The 18,606-nt window shown below is 42.0% G+C and overlaps 1 long non-coding RNA gene across 1 annotated transcript; it reads left to right on the top strand.

Moving 5' to 3' along the window:
• The first annotated feature begins 6,372 nt into the window (after positions 1–6,372).
• Positions 6,373–11,326, top strand: LOC138737665 (uncharacterized). The gene is made up of 3 exons (XR_011341122.1): positions 6,373–6,546; positions 8,152–8,289; positions 9,076–11,326. It is a non-coding gene; the product is annotated as an uncharacterized lncRNA (long non-coding RNA).
• The last annotated feature ends 7,280 nt before the right edge of the window (positions 11,327–18,606 follow it).

The raw sequence follows: 18,606 nt of genomic DNA, 5'->3' as shown, positions 1-18,606 counted from the left end.
TCAATGCAGGAAATGCAACTTTTGGATATATGGAGGAGGAAACACCCAAAGGAGAAGGAATACTCATATTATTTGAGTAGACATAAAACATACTCAAGGATTGACTTGTTCCTGTTGTCAGCCCATATCCAAGGGAGAGTTACGAAAATGGAATATAAAGCTAGATTGCTATCTGATCATTCACCCCTGTTATTAGTAATAGAACTGGAGGACATCCACCAAGAACATATAGATGGAGATTAAACTCCATGCTACTTAAAAGGCAGAATTTAGAGAATTTATTGAACACCAAATTAAAATGTACTTTGAAATAAATACAGAATCAGTGAAAGATAAATTTATACTATGGGATGCAATGAAAGTCTTCATTAGAGGGCAGATAATAAGTTATGTAAATAAGATGAAAAAGGACTACAATTGGGAAATAGAACAGTTGGAAAGGGAAATAGTAAGTACAGAAAAAGAACAAGCAACAAGGGAAGATACAACAAAAATAAGAGAATTGGCGGATAAAAAAATAAAATACGAAACATTACAAATGTATAAGGTGGAAAAGAACATATAGAAAATAAAGCAGAAGTACTACAAGCTAGGAGAAAAAAAAACACACAAAATATTAGCCAGGCAACTTAAAACAGAACAAGCTAAAAGAACTGTATTGGCATCAAGGAAAAAGGACAAACAAATTACATATTACCCAACAGAGATCAATTAAAAATTTAAGGAATTCTATGAACAATTATACCGAACTGAGAATGAAGGGAAAGAAGACAAAATAGATGAGTTTTTAGCTAAAATTGAACTACCAAAATTGCAAGAAGAGGAGCAAAGCAAATTGATAAAACCTTTTGAAATAGAGGAAATACAAGATATATTAAAAAAGTTGCCAAACAATAAAACATCTGGAGAGGCTGAACTCCCAATAGAATTCTATAAAACATTTAAAGAGTTATTAATTCCTTCTCTCCTGGAAGAAATGAACAAGATAGAAGAAACACAAACATGCCAGATTCATGTAAAACAGGAATAATTACAGTAATACCAATGACAGGGAAAGATCCACTAACAACAGCATCATATAGACCAATATCTCTACTTAATTCAAATTATAAGGTAATAGCAAAACTATTAGCAAACAGATTGTGCCGACTGTGTACCAAAAATAGTAAAACAAGATCAAACTGCTTTTATTAAGAAAAGACGGACATGGACAATGACTGTAAGTTCATTAATTTAATTCCTGCAGTACAAGGAAATAAGATACCCACAGTGGCTGTTGCCTTAGACGCAGAGAAAGCCTTTCACAGGGTAGAATGGAATTATTTATTCAAAGTATTACAGAGGTTCAATCTACCAGAAAAATATATTAATTGGATTAAAGCATTATATAATGGACCATTGGTGAAGGTGACAGTAAATGGATATGTATCGAACCAATTTAAATTAAGTATGTCAACTGGGCAGGGATGTCCACTATCTCCCTCACTGTTCACTTTAGCTATAGAACCATTGGTAGAACTGATAAGAACAGAAAATAAAATGAAAGGGATAAAAATAAAGGAGAAGAAATATAAAATCAGTTTATTTGCAGATGGCATCATAGTATACTTAACAGAACCAGAATTATCAATAAAAGAAGTACATAAGAAATTGAAGGAATATGGAGAAATATCGGGGTACGAGATCAACGCAAATAAAAGTGAGGCGATGCCAATGAATAACGCGGATTACACAGAATTTAAAAAAGAATCACCATTTAAATGGCAAACACAAGCAATCCGATACCAAGGTATTAGATTAGACAATAATTAAGGCCACCTAAACAAATTAAATTATCGGCATTAATGAAGAAATTACTGGATGACTAGAACATTGGAAAGAATTGCCACTAACATTGATAGGGAAGGTAAATTGCATTAAAATGAATATCTTCCCAAGGATACAATACCTATTTCAATCATTACCAATTCCCTTTACAGAGAAATTCTTCAACAAACTAATGAGAATAATAAGGAAATTCTTATGGAAAGGAGGGAAACTGAGGATAGCGCTAGATAAATTAACAAAATGGTACAAACAAGGGGGCTTACAGCTACCAAACTTTAAAAATTATTATAGAGCAACACAATTAAGGTATCTATCAGATTTTTATCAAACAAGGGAAAAACTAGATTGGACCAAGATAGAGCTAGATAAACTAGTGGAGAAGGTACCAGAACATATACTTATAAGTGAGATGAAAAACTGGTGCAATATAAATGTTCACCAGTACTGCACCATTTACTCAACATATGGAAGAAGATTCACGTAGAAAGAAAAAAAACAAATTTCCAAAGACCAAAATTATTATTGACGCAAAATCAACTAATCCCTTTCACAATAGATAACCTTTCCTTTAGAGAATGGGAGAGAAAAGGAATTAAAAGAATAGAAAATTGTTTTTTGGGAAATAATTTATTAACATTTGAACAAATGAAGTTTAAATATGGAACTGTAAACTGTAAACCTAATTTTTTTTTTTTTTTCACACTATGAACCATATTGACCAAAAACACTCAGAAACATTTCCCTCTTGAATATACACAGTGTCATTTTCTCCCCTTTTTCCCCCCTCCCTTCCCTCCCCTCCCTCCTTCCCACCCCCTCCACACCCACTCAATGGTCAACATATATGATACATTAAACCCATTAAACAATGTCATCACACAATGAAAATAAACAAGAAAATTGTGTCATCTACTTTTACACACAGGGTCAGTTCATTTCATCTTCTTCTCATTCTGTCACTTTAGATGGTGGAGGTCTGTGGTAGGACTTCTCTGTTGTGTTCCATGTACAGTTCCCAATTTTGTTCTAATATTGTGATGTTATTTCTTAAATTATATGTTATTTTTTCCAATGGAATACATTTGTTCATATCTATGTACCATTGTTGTATTCTCAGGCTATCTTCTGATTTCCAGGTTGACATAATACATTTTTTTGCTACAGCTAAGGCTATCATAATAAATCTTTTTTGTGCTCCATCCAAATCGAGGCCAAGTTCTTTACTTCTTATATTACTTAGAAGAAAGATCTCTGGATCTTTTGGTATGTTGCTTTTTGTGATTTATTTAATACCTGATTTAAATCTTCCCAAAACTTTTCCATTTTCTCACATGCCCAAATTGCATGTACTGTTGTTCCCGTTTCCTTCTTACAGCAAAAACATCTATCTGATACTGTTGGGTCCCATTTATTTAACTTTTGGGGCATGGTGTAACCAATTATATTGTATTATGCATAACCTCATGTTTATTGTATTTCTCTTAGTTCCAGAGCATAGCTTTTCCCATGTTTCATTCTTTATCTTTATGTTTAGATCTTGTTCCCACTTTTGTTTGGGTTTACAGCTTATTTCATCATTCTCTTTCCCTTGCAGCTTGATGTACATGTTTGTTATAAATCTTTTAATTATCATTGTGTCTGTAATCACATATTCAAAACTGCTTCCTTCTGGTAACCTCAGCCTGCTTCCCAATTTGTCCTTCAAGTAGTTTTTCAGTTGCTGGTATGCAAACATTGTACCATGAGTTATACTATATTTGTACTTCATTTATTCAAAAGATAATAATTTATTTCCCGAAAAACAATTTTCAATTCTTTTGATCCCTTTTCTCTCCCATTCTCTAAAGAAAAGGTTATCTATAGTGAAGGGGATTCGTTGATTTTGCATCAATATTAATTTTGGTAGTTGATAATTAGTTTTTTCCCTTTCTACGTGAATCTTCTTCCAAATGTTGAGCAGATGGTGCAGTACTGGTGAATTCCCCTGTTGCACCAGCTTTTCATTCCACTTATATAGTATATGTTCAGGTACCTTCTCCCCTATTTTATCTAGCTCTAATCTGGTCCAAACAGGTTTTTCCCTTGTTTGATAAAAATCTGATAGGTATCTTAATTGTGCTGCTCTATTCTATTATTCTTAAAGTCTGGTAGCTGTGAGCCCCCTTGTTTGTACCATTCTGTTAATTTATCTAGCAATATCCTCAGTTTCCCCCCCCCCCCCCCCTTTCCATAGGAATTTCCTTATTATTTTCTTTAGCTCCTTGAAGAATTTCTCTGTTAGGTGAATTGGTAATGATTGAAATAACATTCCAAAGATAATCAAAGTTTTGTCAAAGAGGTAGGTTTTTAAAAGAAACTAATTTAAAGGATGGAAACAGATATTGAGCTGGAGGCTCTTAGGGATAGATTTCAGAGCTTAGATACATAAAGAGACATGCCTATAGTGGGTAGAGTGATTAAATAAAATAAGCATTCTTATTCAATAAATCCATGTGGAAATTAACAAATCTTACTTTTTATTTCTTTTTATTGCTTCATTGAAGCATCCTTCAATGCTTTAGGAACTAGAATGGTAGGGCAAATGTGTGGAATTCAATCAAGCTGATCGGCATGCTGGAAAATTTGCATTTGGCACTTCAATCCATGGAATATGGTCTATATGGTTTACTTTGTACCAGATCACCATAAGAATAAATCAAATGCATTATTTGTTGCATCCATATGGTACCTGATGTGCAAGAGAGAACAGTAATAAGAAACAAAAAACATGCAAGGTTGCTCATTGTACAGCATATAGCCCCTTTCCAGGAATGATGGGAAGATTAGTTTCCATAAGGAGAACTAAAAATAAAATCTACGGAAGCTGGAAATATGAAATAAAATAAGACAGTAGGTCAGGCAGCATTTCTGGAAAAATAAACATTTGGTGTTTCAGGTCTGAGACCATTCATCAGAACTTTGTCTGATCAAAACTCTCAGAATAAAAGGTTAATCATAGCTCTTTCCACAGCTGCTCCCCTTAACTCACTCCTCTAATGCAGTATTTTTTTTATTTATAAACACTATTAGGAACAATATTAATGTGAATGGTCTCAAAAATGGGAATCTTGAAAGTGATCCTCCAGCTGGCAGATGAAGCAGTCAACTAGAAGAGCAGGCATTATATACAATGGAAACCAGGATACTGTGATTACATAGAAAGCCTTAGATTACTTCAGTGCGACTCAGGGACCAAGCATCAAACATCAGTAGCTTGTTACTCTAGTAAATTTTAATCTTCTCTCAAGACCAAATGGATGGAGAAAATAAAAATGAATCAAGTCAGGGCCAGAATCACCAAAACAAATACAGAATATGTGGCAATTTAGAACCAAAGCAACGGACAATTGAAAAGTTTGTTCTCAAATGCCAATGATCATGATGGTACATGTTCAAGAAATGAGCAGCTGGAGGCTCTCAGTGGGTTAGGCAGCATCCATGGAGAGAAATGGATAATTAACATTTCAAGTTTGGTCCTTTTTTGGGGCAGTCTCAAGAAAGTTCTCCTTCATAAAAAATAACATTTGTCCCATCACTTCTGTACTTACCTTCAAGATCAAAGGTAAAGAGCTTGTAGGCAACATTGTCAATTCAATTAAACCTGGGGAGAAAAAGACCAAACCTCTTCTTGAAAACTCTCTCCTTATGCCCACCCAATCTTATTAATTCTAGTCTTTACCCTTTATCCACATTAAGGAGACAATGGGAAGGGAGGACCTCAGTACAATCACTAAAAGGGTAGTGCTAGGCAAATTAGTGGGCCTCAGGGTAATCAAATTCCCTGGACTTGATGGAAAGCATCCCTGGGTGCTGAAAGAAATTTTGAGTAATAGCAGATGCAGTTGTGCCAAGTTGTGAAAATTCTATCAACGCTGGGCAGGTTTCAGAAGGTTGGATAATAACAAATGTTATGCCACTGTTTTAAAAAATATAAGTGAAGGACAGGTAACAACAGGCCAGTTGGATTAATATCTGTAGTTAGGATAACACTCAAAGCTTTCATTAAAGAATAGAAATTAATTGGATAGAACTGTTCCATCAAATCTATCCAACATAGTTTGGGAAATGCAAGGAGCTGAAACAAATGTGGATGCTACAGCAGATGCATTTGAGGTAACGTGGCCAAGGAGTGATGTTATGAAGATCTTGATACAATCATCATCTCTTAAGTTAGTGCTGAGAAAACATGTGGGCCCAAAGGTATGCAGGTACCCCGGACTTGATGGAATGCATCCCATAGTAATGAAAGAAATGGCAGGAGTATTAACAGGTGGATTTGTGGTCATTCACCAAAATTCTCCAGACTCTGGACAGGTCCAAGCAGATTGGAAGACAGTAAATATAATGCCATTGTTTAGAAAAAGTAAGTAAATAAAAGGTAGGTAACTATGTCAGTTTGTTAATATCTGTATTTGGGAAAATGCTTGAAGGAGATGCCCAAGCCGGATCAGGCGCAGCAGTGCCTTTAACCCAACCTCCCCCTATTCCTTCTCCCCCAGTTCATGTGCTTGAACAGACGGACCAGCACCACCCCACCAACTCAGGCCAGACTGTCGACAACGCCGTTGGGGAATTGAGTGATGCAGTGGCCACAGCCTACGAGCCTGCCAGCAACACGACTCCAGTGATACCAATCCTGGCACCACGGTGGTCACGCCGGATGGTCAGGCCCCCTGACTGGTACAGCCCCTAACCTCCACCGGGCCCTTTTTTTTTACAGCCCTCTATCCACGCCGGGGTCAGTTTTCAAAGAAGGGGTGAATGTGATAGTACAGATTCTATCACCAATGTGTATATGTACAGATTGTAGTGTAGGATGACTGTGATTGGCTGAGAGCATAGCCGCACCTACCAGCAGGTCTTAAAGGATTGCTCCTAGCCAGACCAGGTCATTCTGGACTGGTCGACCTACATGTGATACACTCCAGTCTTTTAGTTAATAAAAGCCTTGGTTTGGATCAACAAGTCTTTGGTTCTTTTGACGCGCTCTACAGAAGGTAAAGTAGCCAAGAATCACTGGGGATTGACTGCCTCAACCCCTAGTACAATCCCCGGTGTCTGTAGACAATCAGGCAAGTGTTGCAATCAGGCAAGTGTGAAATAGGTAATTGCAGTGTGGGATTGAAATGACCCAAGTTTTTGCATGAGTGCAGGAATATGAAGGAAGAAAAGATTAAAATGAAGTTATAAGCTTTGCCATGGGCAGCAGGAGGTGAGGGTGGGGGGGGGGGGGGGGGGGACGTGTAAAGGAAGATTTAAATTGTGTTTTTTTACTTTTGCAGCCTTTGCTTCTACAAGGCTGAGAACCTGCTTGTCTTCTAGAATCAGCAGATATAAGCTAAATTCTTCAGATAAAAGCAATCTGTGTACCAAGAACATTTAATCTTCCTGCTTGTTTTGGTCACAGACTGTCAGAGGCCTAGCCTTGATGCAAAATAAACCATTGTATTCAAAGTTTACCCAAGACAATTGATGCAGTGAGCAGGAAGATTAAATGTTCTTGGTACACAGATATTCTTTCTTCAGATAACAGCATCCTTGGAATTCAGTGGCATGCTGGAGAACAGGTGGTTCCCGATAAATTTTGCAATAAAATCACAGACTTGGCCACTCCTAATAACAAAAAAGAGACCCAGCATTTCCTGGGGTTATTGGGATACTGGCGACGCCATATTCCACACTTGGCATTGCTTTTACGTCCTCTATATAAGGCTACCCGAAAGAAAACAGACTTTTTATGGGGTGACGATCAGGAAAGGGCATTCCAGTCCGCCAAGCAGGCTATTCTTCAGGCCCTGCCCATTGCTCCCCGCATCCCAGATACCCCCTATGAACTACAAGTCTCTGTTACTGATGTTGTGGCCTCCTGGAGCCTCTGGCAGAAACAAGAGGGCCGCCGAGTCCCGCTGGGATTCTGGTCCCGAACCATGCCTGAGGCTGCCACTCGTTATTCTGCTTTTGAACAACAGTTACTAGCCTGTTACTGGGCCCTGCTGGAGACTGAATGAATGACAGGCGATGCAGATGTTCAATTGCGACCTGCACTTCCAATAATGAATTGGGTCCTGGCTAATGACGCTAATCTAAAGATAGGGCGGGCTCAGCAGTCTTCTATTGTTAAATGGAAGTGGTATATTCAGAGTCGTGTGACCAGAGGGCCTGAAGGAGTGGGCCGCATACACGAACAGGTAGCTGATCTTCTGTCTCATCGTGAGGACGTTGAACCTGCCTTGCCCCTTCCTTTACCAGTTCAGTGGGGTAAACCATATGATTCGCTCACTCCAGCAGAACAAGAGGATGCCTGGTTTATTGATGGTAGCAGCCGGTGGGTGCAAGGAAAGCAAAAGTGGAAGGTGGTGGCTTACCATCCCAAGTCAGAAACTCACTTATCGGAGGAGGGGGATGGTGGCTCCAGTCAATATGGTGAGTTGAAGGCAGTCACTTTACCACTAGATCCCCATGATCACCCTCTTCATCTGTTTACTGATTCCTGGGCTGTGGCTAATGGACTTGTGGTATAGATGCCTGACTGGCAAAAGAACGACTGGTTGATACATGACCGCCCATTATGGGGTAAACAGTTGTGGCAGCTGTTGTGGTATGCTTCCCACCACCGTGAGATAACCGTATATCACGTTGATGCCCATATCAATGTGACGACTAACATGGCACAACATAATGCAGTAGCAGATCAGCTTGCCACTATCAGCCGCACTGATACCATCCCCCTGGCTCGATGGGCACATGAACAGAGTGGTCATTTGGGGGAGAAGGGATCAGCTATGTGGGCCCGTACACATGCTTTATCCGTCCATCAGGATGATGTCGCATGGTCATGCGTACATGCCCAGAATGTCAGCTTGTGAAGTCCCGTACCGTTGCTCCTGGTCCGCATGGCCGAATAAAATGGCCGAATAAAACTCAGCTGCGGTTTGGCAAATTGATTACATAGGCCCCATGCCAGTCTGTATGGGTAAACGTTACGTCCTAATAATGGTTGACAACTTTTCGAGCCTGGTTTTTGCTTTTCCCACCAAGACGGCTGACCAAGCTAGCACTATCCAAGGACTAAACCATTTAATCTCTCGTTATGATGTTCCAGAGGAGATTCAGTCTGATAATGGCTCGCACTTCTCTGGGAAGGCAATCTGTGATTGGGAAAATGACAACAGTATCTTATGGGTTCACCACATTCCTTATTACCCGCAGGCTGCTGGATTAGTTGAACGAATGAACGGCTTACTGAAGGAACAAATTCGTTTGTTAACACCACTGGGGACCCTGAAGGGGTGGTGCGATGTGCTGTAGCAGGCAGTCGACAATTTGAATCATCGCCCTCTAAAAGGAGATACACCTTTCCACCGACTTCTTCACGCTTCTGAATTACAGCCTATTCCAGAGGAAAAACAATCATTGCCCCCCATTCCCGAACGAGAGAATGCCGGACAAAAGGTATGGGTGGCACCACCAGGTAGTGCCCCTCCTGTAAAAGGAGAAATAATGACACCTACCCAGGGTAACACTCGGTGGGTAACTATTGAGGGACAGGATGATTTAGTCTGTTTAAACACTGAACGCTTATGGTATCGTGAGTGCTGTGTGTCAGGCTTCTTTGTTCCAGGTCCTCTGTTTTATGCTCCTGGTGATCTGGCTTAACAGCTGCTATGGTGCCAACAATTGGATTTGTAATATCGAGGACGTTCCAAGTGAGTTGCCCGTGGGGGACACGGTCCGATGCATTATACCAAGGAAGTCTTCGGTCACCTGCCTCAGCATGTTTCAAAATCTGTTCGTAAGCCCTATCTTTATGGGGGAGTTGACTGTGGATAGACAATGGAAAGCATTCACAGATCTAATGGAGAAATTGCAAAAATCGTTTATACCGGTTTGGCATAAAAATAAACCAAAAAAGGTGACTCAACCGTGGATAACAAGGGAAATTAGAGACAGCATTAAGTCCAAAGAGCGAGCATATCCATTGGCCAAAAAAAGTACCACAACCGAAGACTGGGAGCAATTCAAGATGCACCAAAGGAGGACAAAGGGATTAATCAAGAGAGCAAAAATAAATTACGAAAGTAAGCTTGCGGCAAATATAAAAACCGACTGCAAAAGCTTTTATAAATATGTCAAGAGGAAAAGATTGGTGAAATCCAGAGTAGGTCCTTTGCAGTCGGAATCAGGGGAATATATAATGGGGAATAAGGAAATGGCAGACCAATTAAATTCTTACTTTAGTTCTGTTTTTACAAGAGAGGATAAAAATAACCTCCCAAGGATGTTGGGAAACATAGAGACTAATGCAAGGGAGGAACTGAAAGAAATCAGTATCTCTAAGGACATGGTCTTGGGGAAATTGATGGGATTGAAGGCAGATAAATCCCAAGGGCCTGATAATCTACATCCTAGGGTACTTACGGAAGTGGCCATTCACAGATAGCAGATACTTTAAGAATTATTTTCCAGAACTCGATAGACTCAGGATCAGTACCCATGGATTGGAGGGTAGTTAATGTTACCCCACTATTTAAAAAGGGGGGTAGAGAAAAAGCAGGGAATTTTAGGCCGGTGAGCCTTACATCAGTAGTGGGCAAAATGATGGAATCCATTATTAAGAATGTAATAGCGGAGCATATGACTAGCAGAGAAGGGATCGGACGGAGTCAACATGGATTTACAAAAGGTAAATCGTGCTTGACAAATCTATTGGAATTCTTTGAGATGGTGACAGGTAAAATAGATGGGGGAGAGCCAGTGGATGTGGTGTAACTGGACTTCCAAAAGGCCTTCGATAAGGTCCCGCATAAACGACTGGCTTCCAAAATCAAGGTTCATGGGATTGGGGGCAAAGTATTGATGTGGATTGAGAACTGGCTGGCAGTTAGAAGACAGAGAGTTGGGATAAATGGCTCATTTTCTGAGTGGCAGGCAGTGACCAGTGGGGTGCCACAGGGATCTGTACTGGGACCCCAGCTGTTCACAATTTACATTAATGATCTGGATGAGGGGATTGGATGTAATATCTCCAAATTTGCAGATGACACTAAGGTAGGAGGGGTTGTGTGCACGGAAGAGGGGGTCAGGAAGCTCCAGTGTGATATGGATAAATTGAGGGACTGGGCAGATACATGGCAAATGCACTATAATGTGGATAAATGTGAGGTTATCCACTTTGGTAATACAAACTGGAGGGCAGATTACTATTTGAATGGCAATAGATTAAGAGATGGGGAAGTGCAGAGAGACCTAGGGGTACTTGTACATCACTCTCTGAAGGCGAGCATGCAGGTACAGCAGGCGGTTAAAAAAGCAAATGGTATGTTGGCCTTCATATCAAGAGGGTTTGAGTATAGGAACAAGGATACCTTACTGCAGCTGTACAGGGCCTTGGTGAGACCACACCTGGAGTATTGTGTGCAGTTTTGGTCACCTTATCTAAGGAAGGATGTTCTTGCAATGGAGGGAGTGCAGAGGTGATTCACCAGGCTGATACCTGGAATGGCAGGAATGACTTATGAGGAAAGATTGCGCAAATTGGGATTGTACTCGCTGGAGTTTAGAAGATTGAGAGGGGATCTCATAGAGACATATAAAATTCTGGCAGGACTGGACAGAATGGATGCAGATGGGATGTTTCCAATGATGGGAAAATCCAGAACCCGGAGCCAGGGTTTGAGGATAATAGGCAAACCATTTAGGACCGAGATGAGGAGGAATTTCTTTACCCAGAGGGTGGTGAATCTGTGGAATTCATTGCCACAGAGGGCAGTAGAGGCAGGTTCATTAAATATATTTAAGAGGGAATTAGATATATTTCTTCAGTATAAGGGTATTAAATGTTACGGAGAGAAGGCGGGGACGGGGTACTGAACTTTAAGATCAGCCATGATCTCGTTGAATGGCGGAGCAGGCTCGAAGGGTCGAATAACCTACTCCTGCTCCTATCTTCTATGTTTCTATGTTTCTATGTGTCTGTGTATTGTGGCCAACAAGGATAGTTTGAGCCTTGGTTGGAATCCTTTTTCATGGTTAGCTGGTATATTTGGGGGGTTGGGCCACACTATTCTCCGTTGGTTGCTCGCATTATTGTTTGTTTTTGTGATTATTGTAGTTTTGATTTCTCTTTTATGCTCTTTTTGTACTCTTATGCTTGTCAAGTTTTGTGTCTGACTGCCTGTGACCAAGGGGTGGAATGTAATGAAAGATTCTAACCGTGTTGTTTTTTACTTTTGCAACCTTCGCTTCTACAAGGCTGAGAACCTGCTTGTTTTTTTTAGAATCAGCAGACGTAAGCTAAATTCCACCGAGGGGCCAGAGATGCAGTTATCTGATAAAAGGACATCTGTGTACCAAGAACATTTAATTTTCCTGCCTGTTTTGGTCACAGACTATCAGACGCCGAGCCTTGACGCAATGTTTTGGTCACAGACTGTCAGAGACCTAACCTTGATGCATAATAAACCACTGTATTCAAAGTGATAAGCTGAAAGTTGTGTTATTTGATAGAAGCCTAGGCATGCTAGCTTGCTTGCTTATCTTTCTTTCTGTGCTGGGAATAGGTGCTTGAATTAGCAGTTTTTGGGTATTATAAGCCATGGTCCCCCCCGCTGAAAGAAGAATTTCTAGAGTCCAGCCAACATCCCAGTCGGGGGAAGTGGAGAAGCTGCTACCAGCACCCCGACAACCTACTACAAGAGTGCGGTCGTTGCCCCGCTTCAGCAGTTGGGACCAGTCCAGGCGTTGATAAGTGTAATTGTGAAGGGCTTGCATATTGTAGTTTGAAATCAGCTTTAGATTTTGTAATAAATATTTGTATAAACTGAACTGCTCTCGGTGTGTGTGGGCCTATTTTCTTTCGGTAGCTCAAACACTGTGATCAATCTAAAACGAACAAAATGAGAGGTATAAGTTTACCCAAGACAGGGGGGAGGAAATAAAGAGTAATAAATAGAAATAGCAGACTATTTTTTTAAACAGCATGGGAAAGTTGGTAGTGTTATAGCACACAATTTAAAAAGACCATGGGGAAAAACAATGGTGGACCTGACTTCCCAGAATGCCACGTGGCAGAAAAACCCTCCACGAATGCTCTGTGCATACAGCTGGACATTTAGCCGCATGGAATTCTGGGAGGACAGGTCCACTATCGCTTTTTTCCATGGTATTTATAAATTGTACACGTTAGTGCTACAAACTTCTCCACGCTATATAAATAGTGCGCTATAGCACTACAAACTTCTCCACGCTCTATAAATAGTGCGCTATAGCACTACAAACTTCTCCATGCTATATAAATAATGCACTATAGCGCTACAAGCTTCTCCATGCTATATAAATAGTGCGCTATAGCGTTACAAACTTCTCCCAAGTCATGTCGACTCCAAAAATGAACACTCTTTCTGATTTTAATGGCTCTCTGTGAATGTGCTGTAATCTGTGTGTGACCCTGTACCAGCCAACAACTAACTTAATAAAATGACATATCTAGATAAAATAATGTTTTGTAGTGGTACGCTTGGAGGGAGAGGGCAGAACTAGTGCTAACAGCTGCTGTCGTGACAGCTGGACACAACAGCATCTTATCTACTGGCAACTAGTCACTACAAACATGAGGCATAGTGATTCAGCAGCGCTCATAGGTCTACTGAAAAGCCCTGGCCTACTCAACGTAGCTAGATTATGAGGTCATTAGCACTTCAGATGTAACGTTGTCAGGTGATATGTTGTTTGCCAATATTAAACCTGATAACACTGTAATAGACACTCTTCTCTTCGCTGGCTGACAACTTTAGGTGTGGCCTCATTATTTCAACATGATGGCGTATGAGCGCAAACATCATCTGTCACATTGGTGACCCCGACGGTTCTAGCCGGTAGCTAGACCCTACAATGGACACATTCAACAGCAATGTGCCAATGAGCCAGCCATAAATAACGGACACACTCAACGGCCAAGCTCAAATTAATTTGCTACAGCAACGCGCCAATGAGCCAACAAAAAATAATGGACACACTCGACGGACATTCTGCAAGCCAAAGTTCAAATTACTTGCACCACTTGACACTAGATATTAAGCAGCAATGGACAGTCATTCCACAGAGCACCACCTATCCTATGTGTCATTGCAGACTTCAGCTGCTACCTGACTTTCAACAGTTAACTCTTTCTACCAGACTTTGAAATTAGCACTATAAGGCGTTCAGATGGCCAGAATACTAACTGTAAAGCCGCCTATTCTACCCCAATGTGTTGTTTGGTGGCCACTTGAAAGTGGAGAACCCAGCCAGGAGGAGCACTTACCAAACCATCCTCCTGTAGGTATAGTCTCCGGCTCGGAGAATCCCCCGTTGCACCTGAAAGCAGCATCAGCCCTGTAATTCTGCGCCGGTCGCACCAGACCTGTAGTTCCGCACCAGTCTCCCCAGCCCTGTAATTCTGCGCCGGTCGCCCCAGCCCTGACATTCTGTGCCAGCCACCCCAGTCCTTTAGTACCGCGCTGACCACCCCAGCCCTAACATCCCGTGCTGGCCACCCCAGTCCTGTAGTTCCAGCCCTGACATCCTGCACCCTGACTCAGGAGCCGGCATTGGCTCCACGGGACCTTTCCCCACCTCAGACCTTTCAGGTGGCAGAACACTACCTTCAGCGCTGCCACCTGAACGTTTCTTCACAGACACCCACAGCCACTCCAGAGCCGCATTCTCCAGCCGATTCCACCTGAAAGCAGCTATAGACTCTCACAATTACCAACAACCTCCTTACAGTATGGACTTTCAATTTTAGTAATGCGTCTCAAATGTTTGATACTGTTCTGGATTTCCCATGTGCCTTAGCTGTAATTATCTGTAATCAAATTTTTTGCAACTGCCTGTGATTACCTTTTGTATACGTTAAGTATCTCACATGATTCCTATTGTATTTATTCGTGTTGTCAATAATTGTTTGCGGCTTTCCACTTGATTAAGCCCTGTTAGGATATACGGTGCATGTCAATTCCTCCCCAGCAGCCTTCGTACACGATGCTCTGGCACAGCGCCATGAATGGCAAGTCAGTTTCACTCTCCCTGTTCGGTTCTATGGCAGAATGTCTGCACTAATTTGGAACCACTGAGCCAGATGGTCACTTACCGCTGGTTCTGGGGGGAGCTGTGTAGCGGTACACTTGGAGCGAGTGGGCAGAGCCAGCGCTAACAGCTCTTGTCTTGTGACGGCTAGACACAACAGCCTCCTAACTACTGGCAACTAGCCATTACAGCCATGAGGCATAATAACTCCGCATAGTGGAGGTCTACTGAGAAGCCCTGGCCTACTCGATGTAGCTATGTCATGAGGTCATTAGCACTTCAGATGTCATAACGCCAAGTCACATGTTGTGTGACTATATTAAGCCTGATAATGCTCTTCTCTTCACTGGCTGATAACTTCAGGTGTGGTCTCGTTATTTCAACGATAGCGTATGAGCGCAAACATCATCTGCCACAGTTTAACATTAAATTTAAGGTTAACACAAGTCCACTAAACAGTTTGCACTTTCTTTTTGGTTGCTCTTTTGCCCTATTGACTGCCTATCCTTCGTCATAATCCTGATGCGTTCTTCACAGATTCTAATTATATGACATTTGGTGCTACTCAAAATGTGCTTGACAATTGATCCAACAGGATAATTGAAGCATTTATGCTTAACATGAGCTTTATTGAAATTCAGTCTTACCCAAGCCTGGCACAATTCCTAATCTGTTCTGCTTTATCCACTAATTGCTTCACAATATCTAAGTTTTGTATTGGATTTCACATTCTAATCATTGTCCAAGGATATTTTTTTTGCAATTATACACAACCAATTTCCATCACTTCCTTCTCATTCAACCCTTTACTGCAAGTGGAAGCATGGCAAAACCTCTTTATAAATCTTAGAAGGAATCCAATCAAATTTTGTTGAGATTTTTCTTGTAAAGAACAAGTCTTTCCTGATTTGTACACTATTGCCCAGCAATTTTCCACCTTCCAGAGTGGCCCACATATTTCAATTTGTTTCTTGATCTTCCTTCCAAACATCTCCACCCTTCCCTCCAAACTACCACCATTCTTCTTATCAACCATTGACCTAAAGACAGCAAAGGGTTGTGTTTCCAGTGGGAAGGCCAGAAGGCCAGGAAACTGAGTTTGTGATGCACCATCAATAACTCTAAAATACTAGAAGTTACCTAAAACTGATAGCAATAGAATGGAGTCATAGCCTTGCTGGTCAACTGTCCTGAACTGGGGAGGGACCTGTGGGACAGTCACTTTTATTTAGGAGTCTGTGGGAGGAGCCACAGGTACAGTCAGCTAAAGGGGCGAGTCCAGACAGTTAAACATTCACCCACTGTTTTAGAAAGAGTCTAGCAGGGTGAAATGAATTAGCTGTTATTACAAATTAAGTCTTTTAGGTAATCTGGTCTGACTCTGCGGCACAGCTGTTGAGTCCTAGACATTCTAGAACATCTGTATGCAGTCGTCAGCATCGGCTTGATGGATGCTTGGTGACAAGTCTGGCATGCCATCTGCTGGTGCTGGGGTAACATGCCATGGCCCTTGTGTATCATTGCTAACAATAGGTGAAGGAGGTGTGGGGTGATCAGTAATGGTCTCAGGAATCCCTGAGGGCACTATGTCCCTAACAAAGACCATGTCCTCGTGCCCATCAGGGTACACCATATAGGCATACCGCGGGTTGGTCCCGATCAGAGGGTCAGACGTATAGCTCCTCGTGTGCTTCCATAGTAGGACCGGCCCTAGAGATGTCAGCTAGGCTGGCTATCTGGTCCCTGAAACAGACTTCCAAGGGAAGGAAAACATTCTTTCATGTGGAGTGGCATTGGTGGCTGTACATAGGAGTGATCTTATTGAGTGGAGTACCTCAGGACAGACATTTTGCCAGCAGGAGACTGGAAGGCCTCTATACCGCAAGGCTAGGTGGGTGGCCTTCTAGATGGTAGCGTTCTCCCTTTTGACCTGTCCGTTCCCATGGAGGTTGTAACTGGTGCTCCTGCTTGTGGTGATGTCTCTGGCCACCAGGTACTGACACAGTTTGTCACTCATAAAAAAGAACCCCCGGTTGCTATGGATATAGCAGGGGGTATCCAAACAGGTGAAGAGATTGCGTAGGGCCACGACAACTGTGGCATTTGTCATTGTCCAAACAGGGTATAGTGAACAGGAAATGTGAGTACTCATCAATGATGTTCAGGAAGTACACGTTGAGATCGGTGCTGGGGCAGGTAGCCTTTAGCAACTGTGCTCTGTCTGGTCAATAGAAGTATGGTTTGCACTCCGCACAGACCAGGCAATTTCTGGTCATAGTCCTGATCTCCTCAATGGAGTAAGGCAGATTGTGGGCTTTGATAAAGTGGAAGAATCTGGTGACTCCGGGGTGGCAGAGGTCATTGTGGGAGGCTTCCAATCAGTCTATTTATGCCCTGGCACATGTTCCACGGGATAGAGCATCTAACTGCTCATTGAGTTTCTGGGCCAGTACAAGATATCATAATTGTAGGTGGAAAGTTCAATTCTCCACCTCAATATCTTGTTGGTTTTGATTTTACCTCACTGTTGATTGTTGAACATGAAAGTAACTGCACATTAGTCAGTCAGCAAGGTAAATTGTTTGCTGGCGAGGCAGTGTCTCCTGTGCTGCACCGCCTCAACAATGGCTTTGGCGTCCTTCTTGACAGAGGAGTGTCAAATTTCTCGGCCCTGGAGTGTCCAGGAAAAGAAGGCTGTGGATCTGCCTGCCAGGTTAAGAGTGGCTGCCAGAGAAAGTCGGACACATCGCTCTCCTCATGGAACAGGGTGGATTCATCTATAGTGTGCATCATGGCCTTGGCAAGGTCTGCTTTTGTGCTGCTGAATGCTGCATAGGCCTCTGGTGCTGGGGAAAGGAGGGGGCGGATCTTGTCTGCATAATTGGGCACCCATTAGGCAATAGTAGGAGAAGCAGCGTAGGCCCCTTTACAGGGCTTTGAGGCTGTGGGGAAGGAGGAGTTTCAAAAGTGGCCGCATGCAATCAGGGTCAGAGCCAATAACTCCGTTCTCCATGATGCAGCCAAGGATAGCCTTATTATATGTGAGGTTAAGGAGTTTGGAAGTCTGGAGAGATTTTTGGAGGTTGCCGTCATGGTCCTGCAGGTCATGGCCACAAATAGTGACGTGTCCAGATACAGAATGTGGCCTGCAGCTCATATTGGTCTACCATTCGGTCTCTCTCCTGCAGGAAGACCGAGATCCCATTGGTGATGCTGAAAGGAACCCTTAGGAAATGGTAGAGGTGGTGATCCACCTCAAAACCAGTTTATTGGCAGTCCTTCGTCAGATGGGGAGCTGGTGGTATGCTGTCTTTAGATCATTGGTGGGGAATACATGATATTGAGTGATTTGGTTGACCACATCAGATATGCAGAGAAGAGGGTAAGCATCCAACTGTATATATCTGTTAATGGTCTGACTATAGTTAATAACCACTCTGTTTTTTCTCCCCATTCTTCACCACCACCACTTGGGCTCTCCAGTGACTGGTGCAGGCTTCAATGAGTAGCCGCTGAATCTTTGACCTAATAAAGGCATGCCAGCATCAGATGACACCAGTGGTATGAGTAGGGGTAGATGCCATCAATCCCCTGTGTGAAATTATGTCATTTAAGACAAGCATGCTGATTGCTTTCTTTTTCCACTGGACTCTGTGACAGATTATGTTGGATTTG

Source organism: Narcine bancroftii, chromosome 6, assembly GCF_036971445.1.
Source record: "Narcine bancroftii isolate sNarBan1 chromosome 6, sNarBan1.hap1, whole genome shotgun sequence".
NCBI classification, from domain to species: domain Eukaryota; kingdom Metazoa; phylum Chordata; class Chondrichthyes; order Torpediniformes; family Narcinidae; genus Narcine; species Narcine bancroftii.
This window is presented reverse-complemented; position numbering and strand designations above follow the sequence as displayed.